The sequence below is a fragment of the Tamandua tetradactyla genome, chromosome 8 (genome assembly GCF_023851605.1).
Source record: "Tamandua tetradactyla isolate mTamTet1 chromosome 8, mTamTet1.pri, whole genome shotgun sequence".
Taxonomy (NCBI): domain Eukaryota; kingdom Metazoa; phylum Chordata; class Mammalia; order Pilosa; family Myrmecophagidae; genus Tamandua; species Tamandua tetradactyla.
This window is the reverse complement of record NC_135334.1, coordinates 103,387,263-103,404,518: the sequence shown is the minus strand read 5'-3', so window position 1 is coordinate 103,404,518 and position 17,256 is coordinate 103,387,263. Positions and strand designations below refer to the sequence as shown.

The 17,256-nt window shown below is 38.0% G+C and overlaps 1 long non-coding RNA gene and 1 pseudogene across 2 annotated transcripts in view; one reads left to right on the top strand and one right to left on the bottom strand.

Moving 5' to 3' along the window:
• The first annotated feature begins 324 nt into the window (after nucleotides 1-324).
• LOC143643712 (uncharacterized) overlaps nucleotides 325-17,256 on the top strand; it is a 29,572-nt gene continuing 12,640 nt past the window's right edge. The window contains exons 1-2 of one of the 2 annotated variants that reach the window (XR_013156341.1): nucleotides 325-383; nucleotides 11,494-11,521. This is a non-coding gene — a long non-coding RNA (uncharacterized LOC143643712). Of the gene's footprint in view, nucleotides 384-6,393; nucleotides 6,444-11,493; nucleotides 11,522-17,256 lie in introns of those variants that run through there. The other variant, XR_013156342.1, reaches the window with a different exon arrangement.
• LOC143643949 (large ribosomal subunit protein uL30m pseudogene) lies at nucleotides 13,146-16,356 on the bottom strand (annotated as a pseudogene).

Below are 17,256 nucleotides of genomic sequence, written 5' to 3'. Positions count from 1 at the left end.
TATAAAAACTTTTTTAGGTTGTTCTAATTTCATTCTATTTAAAACTAATTCATTTCAATAATTTATTTTGTTGACTATGTTTTTTAGCATTTTTTTCTTCTTGAATTATTGAATTTAGTTTTTCAGCTTGCCTTCAGTATGAGGAAGTCAATTATTTAGAGACTGCTTCCTTCATCTATCCTCTCTACTTCCTTTCTGTTTTTTTTCAGTTGCTTCCCTTTAACTCTCCTGGGCTCCTAAGCTAGAACTAGATCTCATGTTGTTAGACCAGAGCTATACAATGGGGATGGTTGTGACATCATAGTTCTAGACTCTGAGCTAGAAGGCAGCTAGGCTCAAGTCCTAGCTTCAAGATTGTGTCTTCATTTTTCCTGAATATTCAAGTAATCACATACAGATATTTTTTCAACTTCTTTTCATGGAGTGGCACCCTACCCCATACCTTTACTTCGAATAATAATCTCAGTTCTGACCCCCCATTTGCTTGGCACCTCTTAGACCTTGTCACCTCATAGGAGCTGAACTTCTGGGTAACTCTATTTATAGTGCCAGAGCCAAGCTGACCCTACTTCCAGCCTTATTTACTGCTTTGCATTTCTGTTCTCTTTCTGGACCAAAAATGTTTCTTTTGTTTTTAATATGTCAGTATGCTTCACATTTTCTTTTTCATCTATAATTTCTGGTACTCAGAGAAGAAGGAGAAGGCTCAAGGACTAAATTTATGCAGTTTTGAACAGAACTACAATAGCTTTCATTACCCAATGTAAAAAAAAATTCTATTTATGCATAAGATTTTTTTCTTGAAAGTATATTAAATAAGATCATGGATTCAGACTTTGTGGGGTACCTTAGAAGTAGGTATGGGTACCTTAGAAGTAGGTATTTATTTTATCAATCCTGCACAAAAGAGAGCATATTACTTAAATGTTCAGTAATGACATTTCTAATGGAATTAGAACTGTAGTCCAAATAAATTTATAACTTGGTTTAAGGTTAAAAGCTAGAGACTAAATGGTTAGTTCCAAGTATCTCTGAAATATCACTCTTCTCAGCTGAGCCTTTTGACAGGGCTGAATATCAGTCACTCCAAGAATGAGCTCTTTGAGGGAAGTGCAGACATTGTGTTGATTGAAAAGCAATCCATATGTGTTAGGCATATGTTTTAGATGTCAGGTGACAAGGCTGACATTCTGTTATGAAAATTCAGGAGCCTGACTGTGTTCTCACCCCAACAGAAGGCCTTCCCACCTCCCCAGAATGAGCCATAGCAGTGCCTGTGAAAAAGCTAAACTTTTTATTTAAAAAAGAGCTTTAAATCTTCTCAGTCTTACTAGAAACCTCATTTGATGTCTTCCTTAGCATCAGAAGAAATTTTTAGGACCCAGAAAGAAGATATTGACAAAAGACTAGCTTAAAGGACGTATCAAAAGAAGAAGACATATGTTATTGTGATTTCCCTCTTTATTCAAAGATGGATGCATATTCCACAAATAACCTCTATATTTCTGTCTCATATTTAGTTCTGAGGATACTAAAATATTGGCTATATGGTTCCTGTCCTTGATGCATGATCAGAACAAGACTAGAGACAGAGAAACACCCCCTGCCCCCCCCCAAAAAAAACAGGCAAGTTACTGTTAGACATAAAAAGACTTAATTATGGAGATAGGAATATGGAAGATATAAGGAATGTTTTAAAAAATCTAGTTAGGAGACAGAATCATGTGGAAGAAGGAAATGGGAAGAATTTATAATTCCAAGGTGACTTCCACATCTCTTGTTTTTCTGAGTGGCTGATTGGTGGGTCCACTCCTCAGCCCATCAAGGAATACGGGAGGAAGAAAAGGAAAGGAACAGTAAGACAAAGGGTTTAGACTTTAGATAGACTGATATTTAAGTGTTTGTGGGACATCCAAGTGAATGAATCCTGTTGGAAGTTAGGCACATGGTAGATTTCAGGACAGAAGCTATAGATTTGGGAGCCACCTGCATATGAGGACATAAAGTAAAAGGAGAAAGAAACCTAGAGGAGAGAACAGAAGAAAGTTATCACTTTTCATTCCATTAAAAACTCTCATCCAGCTGAGATAAATGAATTAAAAACAGAATTTCCCTACTTTAAATTGATGAAGTCACAGGCCATTCACCTACCCTTTTTTGTCTTTGTTGTGTCTTAGGCTTGGCTCAGCACATCTCAAGAACTGACAAAAGAATCAAGTAAACTGTGAAAGGTTGGATTTTAGAACTAAATTTAACCCCAGAAATACACAACTTCTAGCAGAAAATTCAATCTGACAGAAAAGCCATGCAATCCCACAGAGGATCCAGTCATGATTGCAGATGGCAAAGTGAGTCCAAGTTAGCAGTATCTTCCATATCTGCACAAAGTCAAGAAACATGGAATCCTGAGGGAGATGGGCCTCCAGCTGCTTCAGATAAGGTAGTTAGAAGGTTGTCGAGCCCTAGTCATCAGGTAAAAGTAAGACAGAATTCTAGTGCTCAGGTGAGGCTACAGAGAAGACTCAAGAAACAAGAGAGTTCATAAACAAAGTAGAAGACTCATTAGCAAAACTGTATTATCCAGAGCTTGGAGGCTGGGTCTCAGAGAAGAAGCATTAACACCCAAACAACCAAGTTTCAGAAGTCTACGTCCTCAAACATTCTCAAACATTCTCTCCATCTTTATTGCCTTAGTTCAGGCCACCACCACCTCTTGTCTGAAGTATTGAAAGTCTCTTACCTTATCTCTCTGCCTCCAGATTGGCTCTCCAAACTTGAGTTCACGCTTGTCACTGCAAATGGCGTGAACAATTAAAAGTATAACTCTGATCCTATCATCCATCTTCCATTTTAAAACCATTCTCTGTATTCCCATTGCTATCAGGATAGAGTCCAAATCCTCAACATGATTTAACATGTCTCTTTCTTAGCTGGTCCCTGCATACCAGTCCAGTCCTGTCACTCTCTATAATCAGACATCAACACTAAAGTCTTCTAGTAATTCATGAGTGCTTTGAAATAATTCGGTTTTATTCACCACCACAACATATACGTTCAATTGGAAATTAGTAGCACATAAAAGTGCAGGACATGTTATTTATTCAGACTATAGATCGTTGTACAAATGGATTTGTGTACTTACAATAATTGCATGGCCCCCAGGGGGTTCATTCTGATTGGCTTCTGGTCATGCCATATCATATTGTTCAATATTTTAAATAATACCCTCTAGGTGTTAACACTTCATGCAGCCATGTACTCAGAAGAGGGGCTCTTTCTTACCACCAGGAGTGAATGGCAATTCATCTAAGTCAATCAAAGTGACTTAATTCCCATTGTCCATAATTAGATTGGGCATTAACATGTAGCCCCATCTTGCCACTCACGTTTGGCAGGTAAATCTAGTAGGGAAATTTCTGGGGGATATGTCTTTAGTCCTAGAAAGAGAGGTACAAAATCCCACTAAAAAGACACTAATGGAATTTTCTCTAAGGTGTAAATCTGTAGGAACAGGGGAAATAGGAGAGGAGAAGAAATTAACAAAATTTTAGAACCATGAAGGCATAAAGAAAACTAGGAACTGACTTAGCAGACCTGAGAAAGCTGAATCCTAAGCCATCAGTGGAGAAAACTGAGAAGCAAAACCAATTTCATAAGAATGTCTTAAAGTCTCAGGAAGAGGAATCTGGTCATAGAGGTAAAGACCAGGCTGAAAACAAAAGGATTTTTAAATGTTTTTTGGAAAAAAAAATTAATCCCCAGATCCCCTCTGTGCATACAGTGATTGCCTCTCCTTTCATTGAGAGGTTACTCTTTTTTTTTTTCACTACTTTTACTATTTTTTTTTTACTATTATTCTATTAGACTTCACTTTTACATTTACGTTATAAAACTATGTAACTTCCAGGTTGTGAGAGATGGCATCATCCCACTTTTATCTTTTTTAATTGTGAAAAATAAAATAAATACACAAAAATCAATAAATTTCAAAGCACACCACAGCAATTAGTTATAGAACAGATTTCAGAATTTGGTGTGGGTTACAGTTACACAATTTTAGGTTTGTCCTTCTAGCTGCTCCAAGACACTAGAAACTAAAAGAAATATTAATATAAAGATCCAACAGTCATACTCATTTGGTTAAATCCTATCTTCTCTGTTACAACTTCACTTTCTCCTTTGATCATTCTCCCAACCTTTAGAGGAACTTAGGATACGCCCATTGTAAGTTTTTCATGTTGGAAAGGCTATCAATAATATAGGATAGGGGAGATGGAACTAGACGATGTCTGGATAGTCTGGCCCCTCTAGGTTTTAGGACTTATCTGGCCTAGGAACCCATCTGGAGAGTGTAGGTTTCTGGAAAGTAATCATAGTACATGGAACCTTTGTAGAATCTCAGATAAAGCTCTAGGTGTTCTTTAGGGTTAGCAGGAATGGTTTTGGTTGGGGGTTGGCAAACCATGATAAATAGCAGAATGTAGCTGAAGCTTGCATAACAGTAGTCTCCAGAGCAGTCTCTGAACTCTCTCAGCCACTGATACCTTCTTTGTTACAATTTTTTCCCCTTTTTGGTCAGGAAGGCATTGTCGATCCCATAGTTCCAGGGCCAGGCTCATCCTTGGGAGTCATCTCCCATGTTGCCAGGGAGACTTTAACCCTTGGGTGTCATGTTCCATGTGTGGTGTTGGGGGGAGGCGGTGTAATGATTTTACTTACAGAGTTGGGCCTAGAGAAAGAGAGAGCCCGTATCTGAGCAACAAATGAGCTCTTCTGGAGGTAATTCTTAGATTATTTATGTAATTTCCCACTACATAAATAAGCTTCACAAGAGAAAGCCTCAAGATCAAAGGCCTAGCCTACTGACCTGAAAGTCCCCAATGCCCAAGACAGCATCAAGGGTCTCACCAGTGATGAAGTTCACCAGTTCCATATTTTTTCTCCCATCCCTCAATGGACTTTGCCAATACCCTTTAACCATCTGCTCAACATACTCTGGGATATATCTGGGCATTACATTAAGCTATACAGATTTACAAGCCCTCATTTGCATTCAAGGCCCCTTGTGTTTGGGTTGTTCAAATGATCTATCCAGACAAATTGAGTTAGACTATGTGGTACATAAAATTTAGGTTTTGGACAAAATAAACCTCCTTTTCTTTGGTCTCAAAGAGTAGGTGAAGTTCTAAAACAAGGACAATGTTCTCCTTACCCCTGCATTCTGATTTGCCCCAGTCCCAGCCTGATCAACCTTGTCCTTACCTCCAGTTGAAGCCAGATCTCTTTTTTCAATTTATTTAATGGTTGTTGTATGTGGCAATACTGACTTTCAGACCCACAGAACTCCTACTCTGAGCCATAGGTGTCACCCAGGTACCCAAAGTTCTAGGGAAATACCTACACAAATATAGCAGAGCCTCTCGAAATCTGAAAATAACAATCCAGCTCTGGACTAAGGGGTTACTCCTTAGAATGGGTCAAACAGGATTTCTGACTTTAATAACATCAGGCAGAGTTGAGGACAGGGATAATGTATTAAAACAGTGAAATTCTGCATATTCAATATTGTGATCCTGCAGCCAGGATTAAATCTTCCATACTGGAGACTGGAAGATTCTTCTCTGGAGAATCTGTTCAACCTAAGAGAAAAAAACTAAAGGTCCTTATATATCAAAGAATCTCCCCAATAAATTTACCCAATCAGATCATATCACAAGGAAGTTCACAGCTGACAAGGTTCAACCATGTGCAAAGAGTTTCCAATTAGCTTTTTAGTGGTTCACTCATAAATAAGAATAGACTGTAAATGACCACCAAACATTTGAGAAAGTCTCTAGCATGAAGGACCACCATCTTTCCAGACGTCCTGAGGCGTTGCTCCTTAGAACGGGTCAAACGGGATTTCTGATTTTGGGAACATCAGGCAGAGTTGAGGACAGGAACAGTGCATTTAAAAAATGAGATTAAGTGAAATTTTGCATACTCAATATTGAGATCCTACAAGTAGGATTACATCCTCCAAACTGGAGACTGGAAGATTCTTTTTTTTGGTCCAATATGAAAAAAAAAAAGAGGTGGATGAAGGAGGGGAAATAGTAATGTGAAAAGGCTCTAACATCCAAATAGTAGAATTCTCAGGAAAGAAAAAAGAACATAAGGGAAAAAATAATGAGAGAATAATAATAATTATCTCAGACCAAGAGGTCATAAGTTTCTAGATTGAAAGGGCCCACTGAGTGCAAAATATAATGATGAAAATAGATCCACACTAAGGCAAATCATCAGAACAATTTCTGAACATTGGAGATAAAGAGAATATCTTAGAGAGTTGGAGGGGAGGAGAACCTATCACATATTACGAATCTAGAATCAGAATGGCATCAGACTTCTCCACAGTACATCAGAAGCTGGGAGGCCGTAAAGCAATGCCTTCAAATTTCTGAGTGAAAATTACTTTCAAACTATAATTTATACCCAGCCAAAATCGAATATGAGGATAGAATACAAATATTTTCAACTATTTAAGGTCTCAAAAATTTTGCCTCCCAAGAATCCTATCTCAGCTATGAAAGGATTTACTCTACCGAAACGAAGGAATAAACCAACAAAAAGAAAGATAATAAATCTGTGAAGCAAGGGATTCAGCATGAGGATCGTATCTAGGCAACCTTAGAATGAAGATAAAGGAAAATGTCAGGATGACAGCTGAGCAGCTGACCCAGGGAGAAATCAGTCCACACTGGCATGGGTCAGGAGGTTCTGGGGGATATACCTCCAAGATGAAAAGGTTGATAAATTACCTCATGTGCTTGAACATAAAGAGAGGCGATTTATACTCTAGGGGAATAAATTATATATAAATACAGAAAACTAAGAAAAGAATTACACGAACAACAATAATAACAAAATATCACCACCACAATTAGAAACTCCAAGGAAAACAAAAAGTGTATAAAAAAGGAAAAATAATTATACTTTAAGCTTCACCTATGAGTAGCGTATCACAGACAAAATAATGTAAACCTGGAAACCTCATCCACCAAATATAACATCAGGGAAATATGAGGATCAAAAGGGTGTATTGTGTGTGTTGGGGTGGGGGTCAGTTTATGAAACAGAATTAAATCTTCATCTGTCAGAGTGCAAAATGAATAGAGAATGCTTCAAAATGGAGCATTGAGACTTAGACATATAAGCATATGATTTAGACATAAATTCACTGTGTTCCCAGATTAAACCATGTAAAGGTGTTAGAAATATTGCCACTGGGAGGTATATGAAATGGAACAGGGAGCCAGAAAACTAAGTGTTGTGTGTTTTGTTTTGTTTTTTTTATTAGGTTATTTGACCAGTTAAAAAGTGTGTGTGTGTGTGTTTGCATTTAATAATTTAATTCAATTTTTTTAAAAAAAGAGGTATGCACGGATAATTTGGTTCTTTCAGACCTCTGACTTGGCTGAGTGTGGAAACGATGCCTGGAACCGCTAAAGGCATCTGGCACCCACAAAGGGGCAATCCTCACTCCACAGCCAAAACGTTGAGTGTAGCAAATTGGAGAGAAAAGGAAACTGTGTTCCTGATGACATCACTGACCAGTCCTAAAACTGTCCTGTCTCCAGACTTCCCGGTTATGTTAGATACTAATGGTCCCTCAGTTGAAATCATTTCAGTTGGGTCTTCTGTTCCTTGCAGCTAAAACCATCCAACTGATACCGAGAATCAAGATTCCTCAGAAAAAGAGGGGCTGGGGTGCTCGACCCACGGTCTAGAAAGCAGTCATGAATTTGGGCAACTCTCTCAGAAGTTACATTACCACACCTACTCACTTTCTCTCTCTGCATCTATTCCATCTTCTCACTTTAGCCATCATTTCCTCCACTTGCTTAAATTTTCTGCTCTCTTTTTAGCAAATGGCCCATTGCAAACTTCCTCTGTTTCATGGTTTCCTTTCAACTTCAACTCCCAATGGTAAAATGCATATACTCTGGTAATCTTTTGTTGAGATTTTTGGGAGAGTAAATCAGATAGGTCCAGCCCATATTTTAATGCCAGGCCATGTGTTGTCTCAGATCAGCTTGCCGATTGGTTTCTCTTGGTTATGATTCCCATCTGTTTTACTTTCCAGGCTGCTAGTCATTGGCATAGACAACAGAAATCCCTAGTTTGGCTCCTAGTTTTGAGGTTAGGAGAAATACAAACTCAAGACGTCATCAGGGCAATGCTTTCTCCTAGAAGACTGTGGTATTCTGGGACTGGATGCTGGTGATCCTTGATCCTTGGCTTCTCTGCCACATGGCAGTGCACACAGCAGCTTCTCTGTCTTCCCTTCTCCTCCAGGTTCCCTGATGACAGCTTCTGACTGCTCCCTAAGGCTTTTCTCTTTCTGACCTTCAGTTACAGAATTGAGGCCCATCATGATTCAGTCAGGCCACACTTTAACTGAGTAACCTTATCTAAAGGTCCTATTGTAGGGCTCACATCCATAGGAATGGATTGTTAGGTTAAGAACAAGCCACCCATTCCTGGTCCAATCAGATGATGTTGTGGGGAGAGGCAAAGGGTATTTGGTCATGGTGATATAAGGTCATAGTGATACAAAACTCAAAAGATTATTAGGGGGGTGGTGGGATGGTGACTCAGCAGCAGAATGCTTGCCTGCCATGCCCGAGACCTGGATTTGATTCCTGGTGCCTGCCCTTGCAAAAACAAAACATTATTAGGAGAAGTCATGGATATGACTGAACCTCAGATAACTGGTTCTGTTTTTAAAACATCAAAGAAAGAAAGAAAGAATATACAAACTCCTTTAATGGCTGCTTCCTTCTATGCTGTCTCACAGTAAGGGCATTCTGTAGCCTGGACCACAACTTCCTGATACAACCATTTTATCTTGTGACCATTTATCTTAGAAATGAGATACAGGTGCTTCCCACCATTTCTATCATATTCATTCTGGAAATACTATCTTGGCAAAAGAAATCCCACTTCTTTACAATACCATTTTAAGGATTTAGGAAGAAAGTATCTTATTCTTCACTTTTATAAACACTCTCCAAAATGAATGTGTGAATTAGTTTTGGTTCAGCAATAATGAGTGGCATTATGAAAATACCAAGGGCAGTATATTAGCTTATGGCACTTTTATCAGACTACGTACTAAATACAATTTAAAGATGCAAAACCCTTTGTCTTGGCATTGGTCACAAAATACACAGGTTATTTCCTGTGGAATGCCAGAAATATTCATGATGGGTGATAGAGTAATATATAGATATTCTTATAGATGTATAGTATATTATAAAAAGATATATATCTGGATAAAATTAATGTGCCTTTAAATGCACATGAACTCTATAATAGCTTAATGCATGTGTTTCTATTTCTAGGTAATGCTAATGTACCTTATGCATTTATAGGAAATTTGATATGTATGTGTGTGTGCGTATATATATATATATATATATATATATATATATGTTAGGGAGAAGGAGAGAAAGAAAATGGTAACGTCTTTAAAGATTCGTATTAAAGATACGTTAGCATTATAACGTGTCTTTGATACATATTTTAACATGCCCTTAATGCTAATGTATCTTTAATGTATATTTTAACCTGTAGCAACTCAGAAAAGAACATAAAATTGGCTTAGCAGTGGGTTCATGGCAAGTTCATTAAGGCTTATTCGAGTGTAGAGATTTTCTTGTTAGAGGCCTATGCATCTAGTCATAGGTCAGTAAGAGCAAATGTTTACTGAGTGCTTACCAAGTGCTAGGGATGATGCAAGGGCTTTACATCTCATTTAAACTAAGAAAAAAAAAAACAGAAGAAGCTGGTCTATATGCAAATGTGATCAAATCTTCCTTTATATTCTCCTCTTTGGTCGTTCCTGTCTGTGTGTGATGAACTGTATGTTCCAAACATACACATTTAAATCCTAATCCCTGGGACCTCAGAATGTGACCTGGTTTGGAAATAGGGTCATTGCAGATGGAATTAGTTAAATAAAGATCATAGGATTCTGGAGTAGGGAGGGCTTCTAATGCAGTATTACTGGCTTTCTTATAAGAAGAGAAGACACAGAGATTCTATAGCCACATGGTGACAGAGGCAGAGAGGGAGTTATGCTGCCATAAACCAAGGCGACACCAAGGATTGCCGGCCACCGCCAGAAGCCAGGGGGGTGGCATGGAACAGAGTCTTCCCTAGAGAATTCAGAGGGAGCATGGCCCTACCAACACATTGTTTTTTGACTTTTGATTTTGATTTTTGAGTTCTGTCCCAGATCTCTGAGACAATCAGTTTATAGTACTTTGTTAAGTCTGCCCCAGGAAACCAACGCTTTCCCCAACATCTCTGCCGTAGGCCCAGGCCAGCCTGCTCACCTCACTCCTGAGTGCACAATTGCTGTGTACTTTGGTCTAGCCCTTCAGCCACTTCCTTTTTCTACAGTGAAAACTATGGGCGCGCCTCCCATCAGCCTGAAAGTTTTTAGGAGCAGAGCCTTTGTCTTCCTTCCTAGTGTCTCCTTCGTGAGCGTGAGCACTAGCACTGGATGGAAGGGGCAGAGGGAAATAGATTGGAGACCATTCGCCTAATACAGTTCAACTCCATGTGTTCCATTTTCTGTGTTCTTGAGTAGCACAAGCTTCATCATCTGGGAGATGATAAAGTTAGGTAGGTTGTTTTAGTTTGCCAAGGCTGCCGAATGCAGTACACCAGAGATGGACTGGCTTTTTTTTTTTAATGGCAAGAAAAAGTGTATTCACACAAAAGTATAAATTAATATACTGCATTGCCATACGTAGAATGGAATGATTTCTAAATGTTGTGTTAATTTCTTTTTGTTTAATTAATAAAAAAATATATATATATATACTGCATTGCCACTAATAAATAATTCTTCCAGCTTGATAAACACCCATGATAAAATTGTTGGGGCCTGAACAGTGAAGAACAACTTACCAAAGGAATTTGGATTTTAATAGGAAGGATGAAAGATTCAAATAAAAAAAAAAAAGAGAGAAACCTCCCAACTTGGATTGGGGAATAGCAGCTTAAAAGTATTCGGAAGTTATGTATGAATAGACAAAAAAAAAATACCCCAATCTTCAAAAGCCATTCTTCAAACCTCCAATCTTTTCTTCTACATTACCCAAGAATCTGGGGCTCCTAGTATTATCTCAGCTGGACTCTCAGAGGCACTCAGCAATCCTTCCATTGCCCTCTGGATGCTGTGCTTCCCTTATACCAAGCTTCCTTGCTTATCTCCCCCACCTATCTCCTCCAGCAAATGATCTCGCCTAATGTCTTAAGGAAAACAAAGTCCATCAGGCAAACTTCATGCCCTCCCCACTCACACATTTATGGGCTTATCTTTCCAATTTCAGAAAAAGGATAACTTCTTTGAAATAAGGTTGCTGAATTAGTAAGTAAATGAATGAACAAATGGGTGAAATGGAATATGACAAGACCTATCTTGTTTTTGTTTTTTAGCTTGGAAGATGAGTCCCAGTCTGTAAAAGTGAGTACAAAAGTAATGAAGTTTGAAATAATTATAACTACAATAGAGAAGAAATAATACTCTCAATAATATATTCAAGAATAAAATTAACTGCTAGATTTATATGAAAATGTGTCCCTTAGAGGAAATGTATGCCACTGATCAGAACACATTTCTAAATACTGAACTTAATATTTAGATTCTTTTTTTCTAACTGGGTTATTAAGGTTAAAATTTCTTATTCATGCTTTATTAGAATCTTTAAGTATAAATTAACCTAGTTACTTTCTCCCATTTTACACAACATACATTAATAATATTGCCACGGTAAAAAAAAAAAAAAAAATTAAAGGATGGCACAAAATTAGCAGGAGCTGGCTTTCATTTACACAGAGATCTTTAAGCCAACTGCAAACAGGACCACTGTGTATATACTGTGGTATTCAAATCTCTATCCGACTAGACTGACCTCTTTGAAAAGTGTCCTCCTGCTTTATATCCTCTCCAGGTCTTACACATGCTGGATAGTCAATATTTGGTGAATTAGAACTGTAACTGTCTTAAGCTTTTAAATAAATGCCACTTGGTTTCATTTCTGGCAGCATTTCTGCTTTTAACGCAGTGTCCCAAAACATCAAGACCTTTGCAAGGCTGCATAATGATCCAAAAATGCCAATGATGTTACCCAAAGATGACAAGAGACCAAGTATTAGACATCAGGAAACCACAGAGTAACCAGGATTGGAGGTCTGCACCATCATCGTTTTCAATTTGCCCCCACGAGGAGGTCCCAGGATTGAACATCTCTTTCTAAAATTCTTCCCTTCGCCATCCTCCAGCTCAGAAGTAGAAAAAAAAAAGAAGTAATTCTCACTGAAAGTTTTCTCCTTCCTTTCTTCTTTCAAATAGCACCTCAGAGGTTCCTTAGGAACTCAAAGAATGTCAATTTTGAAGCTAGAAACTGAATGACAGTCTGCTTTTGAATAAAAACATTTTGAGTGAATACTTTCATTTCACACCTTGGTTCTATGAAGGAAAGGATTAAAACACGTCCTTACGAAGAGCAGAAATTTTGTCCAGGCAGAGTATGGTAATAAAGTTTGCACAAGATTAGATTCATAATTAGGAGATAACTGCTCTTTTTGGCATTTTCTTTAAGGAAAACATGAAGCCACATATATATTTAGTGACCCTAAGTGTGAAGCGGCCAATCTTGTTGTACTCAGTGTTTTATGACTTTGGTTGAACCTCTGTCCTCTAGCAGAACAGAACATGAGCTCTTGAAGTGCAGGGACCATATTTTCACCAGCTTTGGATTTCTCCAACACACAGCACGATGCTTATTCCAAGAACCACTCATAGAATTGGTTGAATTCAATTAAGTTAGAATTACAATTTTTTCTTAAAAAAAGAGTTAGTGATCATCTATGAAGACATTGGACCTGAACCTAGATGTTCAAAAAAAAAAAAAAACACTAAATAATAGCACTAAAACCTCCAAGTCTATAATTAAAGAAGAGTGATACCATTTTTAGTGAGTGAAAATGACTGATATTTATAATATAGTTTAATCAAAATACTTTCTCACCATTTTAAAATAAAAACAATTACTTTTTTTTTTTTTTTATCTGAAGCCGCTCTGGCATTAGGACTTAATTGTTTCCTGCTCCACAGGTTTTAGAAGCCACTATGCTAGCAACTCTCTAGTGCATTTGGGGCACGTGTCAGACACGTCCCCTCAGTTGGAAGTCCTTGCGGCAGTTTCAGTGGCTGGATTCTTATCAAATGTGTAACCCATTCTCAGTTTTGCACTCACTAAAGGGATATTCTTACGAATTTGAAGCGTGTGTGCCTTTTCTAACCCTAACATCTTTATTGTATCTTTTTTTCCCAATATGGACGTCCTATTGTACTTTATATTATGGTAACAATATGCAGTTTATGAGGGTATTAGGGATCCCCACCATATTTTTCAGGATCTGCAGGTGAAGATTGAAACACTTTATCTGGTATTCTTGACTTGGTAAATTTGTGACGAATTCAGTCTATACAAATGAGAGACGCCACTCTTTTCTCACAGTTGGTAGATTACCTGGGGGCCTCTGAACCATCAAGCACAAAAGTCCTGCCACTCAGTTTGGTGATTTTCTTCTTCAGAGGTTGTGAGAAGTAGAAAATAAACATATGGCTCAAATATATCTTGTGAATGGAAGGTTTCTCCTGCAGCACCTGCAGCTGAGGGAGTCAAGAATCTAAGGTTTGCTCAGCTGTCCCTCCTCAGCCTCCCCCTGGACTGGCTTTTATAAAGGGGATTTATTTAGTTACAAATTTACAGTTCTTTGGAGGAAAGGCAGTTAGCTTTCCTCTGGCTTTCTCTGTCACATGGGAAGGCAAACAGTGACATCTGTTGCCTTCCCTCCCGGCTTCTGAGTTCACATGGCTATTCCTGGGGTGATTCCTCTCTTATCTCCAAATATCTGGGTCTAAGCTGGCTCTGAGTGCTGACCTGAGGTGTGCTGGGCTGCTGAGCACTGCTGGGTACTCTTTTTTAAGCCTCCAGCTATTTAAATTAAATGTCATTCCATTGCAGAAGTCACTTTCCTTAGCTGACTGCAGATCAGCCATAGGTGACTTTCACATGCTGATGATTTAAGTTCACAGCAACAGAACCGTGGGGCACCATCACCTGGCTAAGTTGACCCCTGAACCTATCTACCACAAACATGATCTCCAAGGCTCATCATCTGTCCCCTGTGGAGTTGACCCAGTCTCCATTCAAAGGAGGAAATTGTGACCATAGGGAGGTTGGCTTTGGGTTATCAGTGATTCCTCCAAGTATTAACAGAAAGACCTAGCATCTTTGAGGTGCCATGCCTTCCCTCAGAGAGAGGAGTCCCGGGGGTTTTCTGGTTCCATTACTTTTGGGAACAAGCCTATTCAGACATACACAAAATTAAGAAATATACACAAGCAAGTGAGAAAGTTTTCTTCCCTCGTTTTTTCCTTTAAGGTCACAAAGTTTCTAAGATCAACTCTATCTTACACAGGATAAAATATCCTCAAACTCTGCTGTCTTAAGCTCAATCTTAGCTTCCTACCTGATTGAATCCCTATCAAACTGTGCAGAAGGGTTTGCTCCCTTTTACAATTATTTACATCAATAGCCCAATCGATATTGTTGTGTTCTATCAATCTAATGACCCATATGAAAAGATATTTTTTAGAAAATGTAAATGTTAGACCACCACCTCCTAACAGTCTAGTTGTTCTACAAAAACCAATCACAGAGAATAAAATCCCATCCCCCCGGTCAGTAGCTCAAGACCCCTTTTCCTAAATCACTATGGTAACTTCCACACAAAAATTGTTGCTTTAAGGCTAAAAAATAATTTTAGTGATGAAATCTACTCACTACAAGTAGCATATGTCAAATGAAGGCATTAATTATCTGAACATAAGAGCTGGACAGCTTCACACAGTAATGTTTCAATATATTAAATCTCTTTTAGGTTTATATGTTATTAAGTTAGTAACATTTTTCTTATTACAAAAATATTTCTTGCTTAGCATGGAAAGTCTGGAAAATAGCATTAGGCCTAAAGAAGATTAAAATCCATCAAATATCCACCCAATTATCTCATATAATTTTTTTTTCCAAAATGCATTCCTCAAATCAATATTCTACACATAGTAATAGACTTATTTTTTACACAATACCTATTATTGGGTAATGTCCTTTTTTCTCCTAATGAATTGCATATATGTTACAAGCATTATTTCTCTGAATGACATTAATTTTAATGGCTGCAAAGTAGTCCATTAAATGGATATACTATTTTTTAAAATCTCCAGTTGTTGCACGTTTAGATCATTTCTAATTTTTACTGTTAAAAACATTGTTGCGATGACTCAAGGCATGAACATGAGTTCATGACCATTTTCTTTCTGATTAATTCCTCAAGATAGGTTTGCTGGGTCAGAGTTTGCAAATTTTAACACTCTAAAAGTTACTCACAAATTTATTAAGCCAGGCATTTCTTTATAAGAGCTAGAAATGTTTGTGCCAATTTAATTTTTTTAAATCTTAGATTCTTGTAAATTGAAGGAAATAATTTCTAGAGAGTTTAATTTAAATGCTCTGGAATGGGACGCAGGCCAGACACAGGTTTGGGTTGCTGTTATTGTTATTCTTAATTCTGCAGCTGATTCTATAGCACGGCCAAGGCTGAGCACCACTGGGGCTCATTAGGCAGCTTCCTGTTCTACCTGGAAATTTTACTTCCAGAGAAGAGGTAACTCAATTACCATCCCATAAAAATTTTTTTAAAAAAATTTATTTTAAGACAGGAATGGAAACTTTTTTGTGAGATGCAACTATGAGTCCTTGTAAATGACCTTTACACCATATCCTGTGTTCATGCGTACGTGTGTACAAACTAAATACCTTAACTCCAGCAATGATTGACAAAAAATATAAATTGCATTCATTGCCTTCCTTTGGAGTCCAAGAGTAAATTCACAGTAGACAAATCTTTTGTCTTTATTTTGTCATCTTTATTTTAAAATATTTTTAAACAAATGAATGAATAGGAAGCACTGGAAATGTAGTATCAAGCACCATAAATTGTCAGGGACAGGAAGATGAGATTCTACCATTTCCTCTTTCTAAGATAGAGTAATCTCTCAGAAACTCATAATTCCCTCATTATCCTAGGGAAATTTGATCAGTAGCTTACTCATGCTGCTCTCTGTTTCCAGGCCCCTTTTCAGCAGTGACTGCCAACCCAGGCTCCCCTCCTCCCACGGCACTGTATGCTGTGGATAGTGATGTCGCTGGACGAATAATGCTCTCCCATTTCACCGCCTAACCCCATTTCCTTGTATAGTGTGCCTATCCATTTATAGCTTTAGTATTGTCTCATCATTTATCCCATCTGAACTCAGGCCTTTGCCTTCAGCTGTAAATAATTTTGCAATTCCCACTGAGGAACCCAGTCATACCAGCTTAAGCCACATAAAGATCAATTTACAAAAGACAGGAACTTTTTGTGTCTGAAAAATATTTGACTCATATTATCTTAGGGATCATTTCCTACAGGATAAGGCCACATGCCTAATTAATACTAAAAGTAAAATCTAACATTTATTAAGCATTCTGTTTAATGAGCCTGGCTCTATACTGAGTACACAGTATGCATTCTCTTTAAGACTCAAAAACAACTCATTAACAGATGAGGAAACTGAGGCTTAGAAAAATGACATTTATTTAAGCTTACACAGCTGGTAGGTAACTGAGTGCACTTATGTAGACATTTGCCCATCTAACTTGAGCACCCACATACTTATCCACTCTGCTCCTAAACTTGGTTTGCAATTGAAACACATTTACTCTTCATCTATCTTCAAACCAAACTCCAGTCAAACTGTCCCCCAAAAGCACTATTTAAACATATGATAAGGGGACAACCTCTCTCATATGAGCAAATCACAGAGTCCTTCAGGGTGTTAGCAGAGAATTCTAGAAGGATAATCTTCAGATTGGGGGGGGAGGGAGTGGTTATTAGGGTTTTATGTATATAATGCAAATATTTATAAATTTACTATAGGAATTGACTCATGTGACTATGGGGATGTGCAAATCTGAATTCCACAGGGCTGGCCTCAACCTGGGAACTCTGATGAAGGTGTTTGACAAATTCCCCAGGAAAAGCTGATTGGCTTTTCCTGGAAGAAGATGGAAATTCTTCCTTCTGACT